This window comes from Callithrix jacchus, chromosome 15 (assembly GCF_049354715.1).
Source record: "Callithrix jacchus isolate 240 chromosome 15, calJac240_pri, whole genome shotgun sequence".
Lineage (NCBI taxonomy): Eukaryota > Metazoa > Chordata > Mammalia > Primates > Cebidae > Callithrix > Callithrix jacchus.
The window spans coordinates 45567490-45582484 of record NC_133516.1 but is presented as its reverse complement, the minus strand read 5'-3'; positions in this window follow the sequence as shown (position 1 = coordinate 45582484).

Below are 14995 nucleotides of genomic sequence, written 5' to 3'. Positions count from 1 at the left end.
ATTAATATTATTCATTATTCATTCAACAAATATGTATGAGGTATTCTTATTCAATTATCCAAATAAACACATTCTTTGCTGTTAGAGTTTATGGTTCCCTGGGGAGTCCACCTGAACTAAAGGAAATTACAAAGGCAGTACAATGTAGCAAATGTCATGATGGGGTAACATACAAACACTGAGAAGGAATGCTGAAGCAGAGTCAGGCAGGCCAGGACTGGATTTCTGAAGAATGTGGTGTCTAAGGGCCAACTGAAGAATGGGTAGAATTTTAGGAAGTAAAAAATGATGTAGAAAAAATAAATATGATTGTTTAGAGGTGGACTAGAGAAATAGAAAGAAGTTTGAGATATTTGAAACAGAGCATATGAAAAGGGACTTATGGAATGATAAGGCCAGAGACATGAGCAGGGATCGATATGGCAGGACAGAAGACCTTTTTTTCTTGAGACGGAGTTTCACTCTTGTTGCCCAGGCTGCAGTGCAATAGCACGATCTCAGCTCACTGCAACCTCCGCCTCCCAGGTTCAAGCGAGTCTCCTGCCTCATTCTTCCTAGTAGCTGGGATTACAGGCATGTGCCATCATGCTTGGGTAATTTTGTATTTTTAGCAGAGATAGGATTTCTCTATGTTGGTCAGGCTGGTCTCAAAATCCCAACCTCAGGTGATCTGCTCGTCTCAGCCTCCCAAAGTGCTGGGATTGCAGGCATGAGCCACAGTGCCTGGTGATAGAGGACCTTTCTAAACTTCAGTATTTATCTGAAGTAACAGATGATATCTGATTTCCCTGATACTCTTTTCTTACAGGAATGGGCAGTGCAATATTCTTTGTTTTTGTTTGTTGTTGTTGTTTTTGAGGCGGAGTTTTGCAGTCTGGAGTGCAATGGCGTGATCTTGGCTCACCGCAACCTCTGCCTCCTGGGTTCAGGCAATTCTCCTGCCTCAGCCTCCTTAGTAGCTGGGATTACAGGCACGCATCACCATGCCCAGCTAATTTTTTTTTTTTTTGTATTTTTAGTAGAGACGGGGTTTCACCATGTTGACCAGGATGGTCTCGATCTCTTGACCTCGTGATCCACTCGCCCCAGCCTCCCAAAGTGCTGGGATTACAGGCTTGAGCCGCCACGCCCGGCCTTATTCTTTATGTTTCGTTGTACATTGCAAAACATTATTTTATCACATTGCCTCGTCAGATTCTCTTGAAAGCCGACACTAAGGGAAGGATCCCAGTGGAAGTACTGTAATTAACTTGGGAGCTGATTTTAGGAAACACCCGGAGAGGGTTAAGGAAGCAAGACAATGAATTGTCGACAATGGATGAAGGGTGTGTTGTCAAGCATGTTAGCAATGGGGCAACCAGAGCTCAATTTCACTGGGGCACTCAGGGATCCAGTGTGGAAGCATACCTCAGTGTAATTATCCACAGTAAAGGGTGAGGAAGCTGAGGTATTTAATCACCATATCCCTGTTGGCCATTGGTTGAGAACAGCTTCTAGGGGCCTTCACTCTCTGGCACTCTGGCTTATCCTTTGTGCAGGAGAAGCTGCTCTCCAGACAGAATTGTAGCATCTCCACTTGTAAAGGTGAATATGGAGGAAATGGGGTCAGGGCAATGAGCATCTGCTACACATATTTTTTAAAGTATATTAAAAAAACAAAAAAGAATAAAAGATCCACCCTTTCTGGGAGACAGTTCTCCGTGGGTCTCTTGCACTTCTGTACATCTTGTGAGCAGAGGCACTGGCTGCCTTTGTTCTGGACAATCTTTTTTTAAGGATGTTTAAATAGTAATAGAGATATTATTTTCCTCTGAAGCGGAGGATGGTTTATTTAGCATCCAGTATAATAAAGTTATTTTCTCCCTCTAGGTCAAAGGTCAGGCAGGCTTACTGCTCATTTTATAAGACCTGGGTTCTTAAGTTAAGGGTTTCTCAACTGTGATACAATTGCAAACGCAAAGCCTGCATAGCATCTACTTGGGCCATTGATGTTTGCCTTCATGGGGCCTGAGGAACAAAGAGAAAGGATGTAAACATGAAGCTCATGTTGGTTGCTGAGCCATGAGTAATAAAGTTCTTTGTCTCGGACCCAGAAGGTTTGTGTTTTCTGCCAGCCTCTATAAAATTGCAGTATGGTAACTGCTGGAATCTTTCTCAGCTCTTGATCACCCTACCAAACCAACTCAACTGATTTTAAGACATTTAATTTAAAACATAACTTCAAATTTAATAAAAAATATTTAATGAAAAAAGAAAAAAAGAAGTATTTATTGCACTTTTCCTTTGTGGTTTTAAAATACAAAAGAGGTGGGGAAGGCTTGTAGAAATCCTCTTTAAAAAGCCAACTTTTGTGTTTCCTCTAAGATATTCTAGCTTTTCCAAATTTTGTCATCGAGAATGCCAACCCTCTTCTGGAAAATGCCTCTGAACATACACAGGTTGCCAAAATCACTGTGTCTGTCTCACCTCATGCTGCTCTGGTTGGAGATCCTGTTATTATTAATGCCAATCCTGCAGTCCATCCATTTGTGCTGTCGCGTAGATCCACACATTTCTTGGAAGTAAGTATGTTGGCAAACAGTATTATCACTTGACACCACAAGGGCTCTAAAATGACCTATCATTCTCTTTTTTTCTTACCTTCTACTGTATGTTATTAATTTGGTGACCACTCTTTGGAACCCTATTATATGTCAGACACTCTAAAAATCATTGGGGACATCAAGATCCATTTACTTCACAGGCAATTATTAAGAGAAATGCCAGATATAGTATGCACCTAAAGTAAAATTAATTAATTAATTAATTAAAAGACTCTACTGAGACACAGGAAATTTCTCGCCTTCATGGAATTGACTTGTTCATAGCGAGACATACTAATCAAGTGAATACACCCCAAAATATTAGGTTGGTCTAAATGTAATTGCGGCTTTTGCCATTACCTTCAATAGCAAAAACTGCAATTACATTTGCACCAACCTAATATAAAATTGTAAATGCAATAACAGCCAAGAAAGGCAGACTCACAGTTCTGCGGGAGCCCCCAAAGGGGACATTTGAACTAGTCCCTGAGGAAGAGCTACATGAAAAGCAGTGTGAAGAATGCATAGGAATTAAACAGATGAAGAAAAGAACATTCCAGGCAGAGGGAGCAGCATGTGCGAAGGCCCTGTAGCAAGAAGGAAGGAGCACGGTAAAAATCCAGGACTGAGGGATCAACAGACAGGAGCCCAAGGGAAAGCACAGTGGGAGACTATACTGCAAAGGAGATGGGGGTGGTGGGGCAGAGCCTGCAGTGTCTGTGAGTCATGTCAGGAAGTTTTGTTTACCTAGATGGCTATATCATACCCAGCTAGATATAATATAGCTAATTTTTCCTTCTTGATCAAAGTTAGGCTGGCTGATTGTTCATTGTAAGACAGGGTTCCCCAAACTCCAGGCCATGAGCCAGTATCAGTCCATGGCCTGTTAGGAACTGGGCTACACACAGAAGGTGAGCTTCTGCCGGCAAGCGAAGCTTCATCTGTATTTACAGCTGTCCCCCATCACTCTCATTACCACCTGAGCTCTGCCTCTTGTCGGATCAGTGGCCACATTAGATTCTCGTAGGGGCATGAACCCTATTGTGAATTGCTCATTGGCTGGATCTAGGTTGTGCGCTCCTTATGAGAACCCGATGCTTGATTACCCCTTATTGTCTCCCATCATCTGCAGATGGGACCATCTAGTTGCAGGTAAACAAGTTCAGGACTCCCACTGTTTCTACATTATGGTGAGTTGTCTAATAATTTTATTATATGTTATAATGTAATAATAATAGAAATAAAGTGCTCAGTAAATGTAATGATCTTGAATCATCCTGAAACCATTCCCACCCAGTTTGTGGAAATTGTCTTCCATGAAACCAGTCCCTGATGCCAAAAAGGCTGGGAACTGATGTTATAAGAGCTCCAGTTTCCCTAAGGTCGGAGTTTCTCAAACCTTGATAAAAACTCACTGCATGCACAGCATTCAGCGATGCCCCTCTACATGGTCCCCATGGCATGGGAGAGCAAGGGGACCGTGTGAACATGAAGCTCATGCTGCTTGCTGTGCCGGAGTAATAAAGTCTGTGAGAGCAACATGTTGTGTAGCCAATCCAGTCTGGTCTGGCTCCAGTCTGCAGGTTGAGTTCATGTCTGTCTCTTGTCCTTCCCATTCTCCTTGGGACACTGGGTAGTGGAGGGACATTACTCTCTGAGCAAAAGGAGGAGAGCAAGAGGATAAGCTCAACCCCACATGCACATTTCAAGACCCGCATCTGCTCATAGCATTAGCTAAAACAAGTGTCACATATCCAAGCCATGGGCTGAAGAAATATACCCTGTTTTTATTAGGAGGAATTGCAAAGGCACATAGCAAAAGACATGAATATGGAGAAGATTAAAGAAGTGGGGATCTTAAATCCACCTCCCACATCTAAGAAATCACTGAGCAGTTCTGCAGGAAAGAGACATGATTTTCTTACAGCTTAAATCGCTGCTGTAAAGAACAGATTTAAAAGGGGCAGGAGAGGTCTGCTGTGAGGCTCTTGAATATCCTTTGCAAACCTTGACATTGTCATACTTAAATTTGCTTCCAACTTTAGTTTGGTGTAAAATTTTCTTTCCTGTTTGTTCTTTATTAGATTTTTGTTATAAGTCTAAATAGCAGCAGAATAATGGCAAAGAGTGTGTTCAGTAGTTTTGCTTTGTGTGTGTGTGTGTGTGTGTGAGGGTAGGGAGCATAGGTGTTCTAAGCACTGATTTGGGGGTCTGATAAACCTGGTTTTCAACCACAGCTCCTTCAGTCAGAAGAAACAATACCTTGGGTAATTTACTTGACTTTCTGTGCTTTAATTATTTTTTTCTATATAATGAGATTAATAATACCGGCTCACTCAGGGATTAGCAAGAAGATTCTAAAAGATAATCTATGGGAAGTGCTGTCTTACCGTTTTGTCCATAGCAAGCAGTTAACACACAGTAGCTGTTACTGTAATAAATATACTTATACTTCAATATTTAGCATTATTATGGCCAGATTACAGGTAATAAAAAACCAAGAAAGATGTGGTGACATAATCATAACTGTATTAAAGACAAGCTTTAGAAGTAGTTCAATTACGCAGCAGTTTCATAACATGCAAATGCACCCGCAGATAAAGGCTCACCGAAATGAGTTAATATCCGTTTCTACAACATTGCAGTACAAAGACGGATATACTGTTCTATTTGGGGTTTAGCATATCCCAGCATATCATTTTCCTTTGCTGAACTTCTTTCCTTGCAACATCTATGCTTGTTTGTTTTGCAAAACACTGATTGAGCTTAGGAAAGGCGATTGGTCAGGCAGTCAAACAGAAACCAACAACCACCAAACAGACACCACGCTAGTCTCTGGAGAAACAATAGCAAAGCTTGAAGTGAACTGATTGTACAGATAAATCAATGGAAATGAGACAAGGCACACCCCAGTTATGTAATCTTCAAATTGCTACCTGTCATTGAGCAACATAAGTGGGGTTGCATAGGCAGATTGGGAAAATGAACCCAAGTTACCCTTTCTGCGCACACTGCCTGTTCCCTGGTTGGGAGTAATGTGCCAGATGGAGACTTAAACCATCTTCCTGTCTTCTTTCCATGTAAAGAATAGGCATTTGCATGGGTTTAAGAAATACTTGTTGAAAATGAATGGGAAGCCTGATACCATGTAAGATACTAGGGAGCGAAATGAACACACTTGCTGTCTGCGGGGGCTCCTGGAACAGTGGGAAACACATCTGAAGGGCCAGCCTGAGCCCAGGGTTATACTTCTTGGGTAAGGGAGCTCCTTGAGGACAAGGCTTTGCTTAAGAAAAGCTGGAAGCTCTGGTATTAAATTAACTTATCAGGAGCCATTGGGGTATGATTAAAAAAAATTTAGAGTCAGAAAGACTTAGCTTTAAATCTCAGCTCTGTCACTCAACAGCTATGTTGCCTTGAGCAAAGTATTTAACTTCTGAGCTTCAACTTCCTCATCAGTAGCATTAGGATGATAATAGCATTTATTCTGTGGGGTAACTGTGAGAATCGAAGAGATAAAACGTCCAGTCTACGATAAGTGCTCAGCAGAGTGTAGCTGTAAAATATTAATGTATGACTGACTTTTCATGTAACTGTGATAAAAGCACACAGGTGTTGCAATCAGCTGATGCTGATCAGTGCAAGGGTTCTGAGGACAGATTGGCCCGGGTCAGGTCCAGGTTCTGCTTATTCCTGCAGCATGACTGTTTAGGCTATATTTTATAATCTAAGCTTCAATTTCTTCATCTGTGAATTGGGGTGGTAGTAAGACTACCTTTCTCACAGGTTTGTTTTGATGATTAAGTGAGGTAAAGGGCCGCGAGCAATGCCTAGCACAAAGGTTAGCTTTTGTTAATATGATGTTGCTAGGGTGACATTATGCTCCTTTCTTCTGAGAGTTGGTGATGCTGTTACTGAGCAGGTGGCCACTTTGGTAATGTACTGTGTGGCTAAAAACATGGATTTTGGTGCCAAGTCTGGATTTTTATCCCCCCTCTCTGTTCCTTGCTAGGGGTCTCCTTAGGCCTCTGTTTCTTCATTTGTATAATGGGCACAATAAGAGTATCAATCACACTGTTTCCCTGAGGGTTAAAGAACATAATTAATATTAAACACTTAAGAGTCGGTACATAGTGAGTGCTCAATACATATAAGCTATTAGTATTGGCTTAAAACGTATAATCATTTGGACAAAACGTTCATAGTTCGACATAGAATGCTGAAAGACAGTTATCTAACCCTTTCCAGTGGCTTTTGCCACTCAATAAAAAATCTTTGTTTTCTATTAATTTACTGATAAGAAAGCTTTAGAAACAAGCTTTCCCTAACCTAGCCACATCAAGACAGACACTGGAAGTACATAAGCAACAGAACTTACAAGGCTTTCATGTAAGGACGAAGACATCTAATCCAGAGACATGAAAGGCCATGGCCAAAGTCTTAGGCCATTTCCTTCTGGAGGTGAAACTGGAACCCATTTCTCTTGATGCTTAACCTCAAGCGGTCCCCGAACAGAGCAGTCCAAAAACCAAGTGAAAACCGCAAAGGACATAGGAAACAGGAGACCTGGGTGACTAAACAGGGGTGGGAAAAGAGGGGCTATTATCTGGGCCTTTCATCCATTTTGGGTGCTATGCAGCTTAGACTTGTGATGAAGAGCATGAGCATGAAGTCAGGTGGAATCCAGATTTGTTGTATTTCTATCTGTGAAAACTTGGCCAATTACCTTAATTCTGCAAGTCTCAACTTCTGCACCTGTAAAATGCATCCACTTGCAATTTCAAGGATAGAATGAAGTGCTTGTAAAATGCTCAGGATAATCTTTGACAAAGTGAGGAAGGAGTTCAATAAATGGTTAACTTTGTTATTAGGAAGAATCGTGGAAAGATGGAAAATAGAAGGAGAAACCATTGGATATAGCATAAGTGAATTCTTGGCTCATGGAAATTTTTAAAAAATCAGATCACTGTGCTTTTTAAATACAAGATTTTTATGTCTTTAAAAAATGATGACTGATATTGGGGATTATAGATCAAAATATTCCATCTACATTCTTATGAAGCCAATCATTCACTGAATTATTCTTAATTTTAAAAAATGTAGTTATTCACCACTGGAGTACCCAAGCTGGACTTTGAGACGGTGACACTCTATTCCTTGACAATCTATGCCAAAGACAACCAAGAGGCAACAGCCTCGCAGACCATTTTAATCCAGATTGCAGGTGTGAATGAACCGCCCACCTTTGCTGGATCTCTTGCCCAGAGTGACCAAGGTACAGAGGCTCTTCTCTTGGGGGAAGAGGGCTCCGGTGACTATGTCTACATATGTGTCTTGTACTGTGCCCTGTGCCTCTTGTACTCTCAAAACATCATGGCTATAACGGTGATAAGAATGACAGTAACAATAGAAATGATAAATGGTTGACACTTACTGGGTGCTGACGATGTACTAGGCACTGTCCTAAGAGCTTTAACTGGATACTTATTTAGCGCTCACAGCATTAGAAATAAGTTTTACTCTTATTTCCATTACATAGGTAACAGACTTAGAAAGTTGAGGTAACTTTCTCAGTGTTGCAAATTATTCATTTATTCTTTGATGATTGTGTATGAAAAATTATTCTCTTATGTGTGTGATTATTTAATTAACAGTATGTCTATATCACTAAGCTCGAAGCTTCGCTAAAGACAAGGACCATGCCTTTTTTGCTCCTTCTTGCTGTTTTGTTCTTTTTTTTTTTTTTTACCATGTATCTCTTTCACTTTCTCTCTTTCTAATCTCTGTCTCTTTCTGTGTAGTCAAGTATTTAATACCCACGTTTTCTATTGTATTAAAAAAACACATTAGCAGCTCAGATGTTGGAGCGACCACTAACTGGAGAGAATTACTTGTCCTAAGCCTCAGTTTCCGCATTGATTAAACTGAGATATTAATCCCATCTTGATGAGGCTCACTTGAGATAGGGTTTTAAAGTGCTAGGCGTAATGCCAGGTACACAGTAGGTGCTCAGTAAATATCTCCCTTATTTCCCTTCCCCAAGGCAGATGGTAAAGTCCTCCTGGGCAGATCCAAGGTGAAATTATGCTCTTCTGATTTCTAAAACAGCGAGCTTGGTGCCAGAGTGCTTGTGGAGACCTGATAAGCATTTACTCATCAGATGAGCAGGTCCTGGCTACCATCTAAGTAGGCCCATGGACCCCTTTGCTATCCACAAATCCTGTTTCCTTGGCATAGTGGTGCAGCAGTTTCCCCTGGGAGGTTCTTCCCCTCAGACATTTAAGGATCTCTTACTGCCTCAAGGTTCCTGTTCCTTGGAAGAGGGATTCCACTTGCAAATTTGCAAGTTTATATTCCTCACTGTTTAAAAAACATAGAGGAAGAGAGCAAAATTAAGAACAAGGCACACTTTAATAAAATAATTAGGCAATATTAATGTATTAGCTATGTGACCTTGAGCCAGTTATTCAATCTTTCTAAACCTAAGTAAAATGGAAATAATAATAAAGTCACCAGTGATGTTAAGTGCTTAGTAATTAATAAGCACTCAAAAAATGTTCAGCATTGTTCCTGTTTAAATGCATAAATCTCATTGCTCCATACCTGACACATAATAGATACTTGACAAATAGTATGTTATTATTATTATTATTGTAGGTTTAATGGGACTACCCCTATAAAAACATCTGTGCTGAGCAAGTGCAATGCCTTAAGTTTTATCTAAAATCCAGGATTGGATGAGGGGTTTTAGGCTTATGGTGGTGATGCTCATCTGAGCACATCTGTTGTACATTTTCTGGCAGTTACTGAGATTTATATCCTAGAAGATACTGCCCCAGGCACAGTCATTTACCGAGCGGCAACCAACGACCCAGAAGATGCTGTTTTGGAGGTAATTTATGCTTTGGGACAGAGAATAACAGTGCCTAGTGGTTTTATGTGTGATTGCATTCAAATATAAAGCCATGGAAGCAATCAAGTCAATTATACCCACAATTTAGTTTTCAAATATACCTTTGCCTCGATTATCATAATACTTTAAGTGAAAATGATTAAGGTGGGTTGTCTTGGTAATTGCTTCCCTTCTAGTACATTCTATCTTGTGCAGGCTGACCCAACCTAATCCTTAGGTAACTTTAGCAAAAGATGTCAAGATGTTTCATTTTGTTCTTAGGAATCTTGGCTGTACGCATAGTAGAAAAAGAATCCAGCCTTCTGGCAGAATTAATTTGTATTTCAAAACTCTAGGTCTTGTCTTCAGATTTTATAATGCCCTAGATGGAGAGGAAACTATGAGGTTGGTACCAAGAGGCTTGGGTTTAAGTTCTTAGTCTACTACTGCAAATCATCACTGAACATTCCTGCTTTTCTGTTTCAACTATAAAATTGGGAAAATGATACCTGCTTTGTCTTGTCTCAGATTGCTTTCTCTCATAATTAAATATAATATTTGATTATGTTTATATGAACATGAAAGTAGTTTTTAAACTGCAAAACCTCTTGCAAATGACAGACTTTATATTAATGCTTGACTTTTGGTGCCATATGAAATGGTTATGGCATTATTAAACTATAATTTTTTAGCTAATGAATTGATAGACAAGAATATTGCATCTTTAATTTTTAAGGTTGTATTGCTTTCCCCGACTGGCTAAAAATGACAGAATTGTACATGTTGATGCTGTACACTCAATATTTACAACTTTTGTAAGGCTATTCAACACTTGCTCAAGGCAACTTGAGTCATACAAAAATGTTTTGAGCAGTAGATGTCCCTAATATTTGAGGTATTGTGCACGCGGTTTTAAAAAGTGTTGAGTATACTTGAATAACTACAGAAAGGAACACTGCTGTTGTCAAGCTTCCCCACACACATTTGGCTCCTCCTCCCAATAGCAAAATGCCACATCCAGTAGGGGACTGGAAAGGTCACAGCTTTCTTTACAATATGCAATTAAACCACCTAATCATGCATATTGCTCCAAATCAACATGTTCAAGATTATAGTATTGAATGCAGCACTGAGCAGCTCCAGCCACACGGGAATCAGATATCATACCACGATTGTTTCCTGGTGTTCTCCATGGCAGCTCACCCTTCTAAAATGTTGACCTTACACCGTGTAAAACACATCACAGCCCAATGGGGTTTAGCTGTGACTCCAACGTACAATCAAAATGACTTACTAGACAATTAATGCCAAGTAATTTGTTTCAAATAAAAGACTTCTAAATGCTTGCTCATAGAGATTAAATGCTTCTGGATCCAACCCTACACTTTTCACAGGAGAGAATTTATTCCTGGGCCATATTTGGAAGGCCTATGAAATGTTCTCTAAGAATTTCACCAATCATGGAATGACATTTCAGTGGTGACATAGGCTGTAGACACTTACATTTAGACACACTCCTTCACACATCATTCTGACACAGTAGATCAGGCCAGATGCTATTCAAGTACTCCTGACTGGGTAACAATGTTCATTTGTTTAAGTCTTTATATTGATTCAGAGGTAAACAGGTTCTAATATGAGGAAGAGCTTGCCACTGTTTTGGGGACTGATGATGATGATGATGATAGTAAAATATCCTTAACAACTATTAAATGTTTATTGTGTGATAGGCCCATACTTTATATCATAGAATCTCCATTAATCCCTGAAGTAGATGCTATTGTTGCTATAATATTACCTGATATATCACTAAAGAAGTATTGTGTCTTTAATTTATAGAGGAGGAAGTTGAGGCCCTTAGAAATGAAGTAATTTGCCTCAACAAAAAGTAGTGGAGTAGTAGTTGAAATTCATATCCATCTTGCTCTAAATCTCGCATGTTTCCTATCATATGAACAGTTTGCAAAGTATTCCACAAAACACACCTTCTAGCAGATGCTCCATGAGAAAACCAATGATCCTGTGATCAACTTATTTTGGGAAATGATGTCTACACATCTCGCTTGAATTAATACACAGCACATTAAATTCCCTATGGAGTTGTTTAATAGAGAGATATTTGTTTAATAAAATTTGTTCCAATTATTTTTCCTGTTAACAGCTTCTGCAATGCCTAACTAGAACCCACAGAGTAGGAAGATTGTGCTAGACCCCTCTGTAAGGTTGATCTAATATGATCTATCTCTGGGGTTATTAGAAAGATGAAAGGTGAAATTCCACAGTCCTTGCTGAATAAATGACAGTGTAATGAGTCTGGATTATATCCACATCTAGACCTACCTAATTCCAGGGCCAGGGCTTTTCACACTTCAACATCATTGCTACTATATATTTTAAGAATCCCTAATACTTGTTCTGAGATGTAGAAAGAGTGGGACTTCTCATTTTTACAACAAGGAAAAGGAAAAGCTGAACAAAATGAAAATCAACACTTTTCTTGAACTCCTCAGGGCAAACTGCCACCCCAAAATATGGGGTGACAGGTAAACTGAAGACTGATAGCCAACCTCTGCTTATTTGGCACAGAAGCTTCTGGAACCATAGACTGATGGGAAAGATTTAGTTGGTAGCTTTGATGAATTACTGGATGCTAAGTGTGGACTAGCAGGAGAGTGAGAAATTGTGTGCCACAGTCTTGTGGGGGTAGTCCTTGGCTTTCATAAGTTTTACCATTATGATCTCTACCAGGTTCTCACAGTAAAGATCCAAGAAAGAACACCTTGTGTCTCTGGGACAGGAAAGAGAAGACAATCATTGTGAAATAATCTCAGAGTTTTCTCCATGACAAAGGCCTGCTTTCCAAAGGAAAAAACTTTGCCTGAACCTTATATTATCTGGGACTGATCTACCAGATTTTATATATATGCAGACATACCTGTATACACACACATACCCCTAGACATACCGTATTCAAGCCTCAGAAACCAAAGGAGAGAGAAAATCTTGAAAGAACTCAGAGGGAAAAACTTCTTACCTGTAGGGAAACAGAATAAGAATTACAGCAGACTTTTCGTTAGAAACCAAACAAAATGAGTATATTGACTGAAGACTGACAATGATCATTTTTTTAAATAGGAAAGTGATATTTTGAAATTCTAAGAGGCAAATTAGTGATGAAATTATCAAAAAAATTAACAATTATACTACAATGGAGCTTATAATTATGAGCCTTAGGATTTTAATTGTATGTCCTCTTATGACTCAGCTATAAAACAAATATTAAAGTGGAGGAAAAATGAGTCTACAGAGTTAGAAAACACAATACGTAAATTTTGTTTATACTTTCAGAGTTAGAAAACACAATACATAAATTTTTGCTTTATACTTTCAGATGGCAATTTTTAATGGATTGTTTTTAAGAATAATCATTTTAAAGAAAAGGCTCTGTTTCTTTGAATAGCATCTACATTTTCAATTTTTGTAAGTTGCACAGGTAGGGGGAGAAATATAGGCCAATGTTGGAAATACTAGGTCATGTCATTTCTGCACATATTTTTCAGGTAAGATTAATAATTAGGAAATTATTTTTTCCTTTCATGAGATTCACTCTGAGATGGTATTAGGACTCTTGTGGTTGTAACTAAGAGAAAACTGGATGGAAATGAAATCTGTGGCTGCAATACCTGAAAAGTCCACAGGTGTAGATTGGGTTTCTGGCACAGCTGAATCCTGAGTTTGTATGATATTGATATAAACAGGATGAGGTTTTCTCTAAGATCTATCACCTTCAGTTCCACCTGTCTTCTTTGGAAACAAGTTGTCTGCAGAAATTCAAGCCTCAAGGGCCAGTTGCAGACCCACGTGAAGCACATTCCCAGTATCTCAGGGGTTCTTCATGGCTCTGACTGGTTTGTGTGCTAGTCATTAGTTGATGGACGTGCTAAGGTAGACTATGATGCACTGATTGGCTTAGTCCTAGGTCACATGCTTCACCCCAGAAATTGCGGGTGGGCAGGGTTCAGACTATAAAGCCAGTGGGATTGAGAAGCCAGGAGGGTCCATTAAATAAAGACCTGCTGCTATCAGAAGTACCTAAATGGATGTTCCACATTCTAAAACCAAGTGCTGCTCACTATGGTGAGTCTGTCATACTGAATCAGCCTATCAAAACTTGCCTCTTGATTCTATTGTGTATAGACAGGGCCTATTTATAATTTGAAAATTTCAAAATCTCTTCTCATTTCCCCCATATTAGTCAATATTAGAAACTGCCTTTTAGTCTCCTGAAAACATTTATAGAAACAAAAATGATTCAAAACAATAAACTTTTAGTATAGAGTATTGCTTGGCAAAAAGTTATTTCCTCTTGCCTTTCCATAATTCTAATCACACTTTGTCATTATTTTAAAAATGTCTCTTTCATTGAAACTATAGGCGGGGATTAGGTCCATCTTGTTCATAGCAGTACTCTGACGTCTATGAAGTGTTTACTAAATAAAACTTAAAAATCAATAGGAAAGGCCTTAAAAGAAAGTATTTCCCAAGAACAGAGCTTAAAATGTTTTGGTATTGAATTTGACTTTCAAGCATTTTGAAAAGATACTTACTACAAAACATAGTTAAAACTTCATTTATCCATTATATGACTGCTATTGAGTGCCTATTCCGAGTACCCTGTTCCAAGGGCTGAGAGTACAACAGTGAATATAACACGGAATAAGGCATGTAAACTCTGGAGTTTACAGTCTATTGAGAAAAATTGATAGCAACTAAGCAACAAGTAATTGATAAAATCTCAGACAGTGAGTGATGTGGGAAAAAAAAGCAAGGCAAAAAGAGAACGCAATGGGGAGCACGGTTGATAGTGTGTATTGTTTTGTATTGGATAGTTAGGTTAGACCTCTTTAAGGAGGTGACTGTGACCTGACCTGAATGAAGTGAGGGAGGGAACCACGCTTATATCTTGGGGTAGAATATTGCTGACAAAGGCCACAGTAAGTGGCCTGAATGAAGTGAGGGAGGGAACCACGCTTTATCTTGGGGTAGAATATTGCTGACAAAGGCCACAGCAAGTGCAAAGGTCCTGAGGAAGAAATAGGCTTAGCATTTATTTGGAAGGCACCACAAAGATACCAATTTGACTGAGGAGCAAAGAGTGAGTGGGAGAATTAGAAAGATGACACTGGAGAGTAGCCGGCAATCAGATTTCATGGGTCTTTTTAAACATTGGTAAGAACTCTGGATTTTCTTTTGATTAATGTGGAATTGATCCCCTTGGAAATTTTTGGTAGGGGAATAAATCATGTTAATAACATTTTTAAAAGATCAAACTATTTTGTGTGTGAAAAAGTTGACTGTCAAGAGTCAAGAGTGGAAGCAGGGAGACCATGTATAGCTGACTGACACAGTCTAGGTGAGAGATGATGGGGGGTTGGTCTAGAATGGTGGCAGTTGGAGTGGTGAGAAGTCATTGCATTTTACATATTTTTTTCCCAACATTGTATTTATTTATTTATTTATT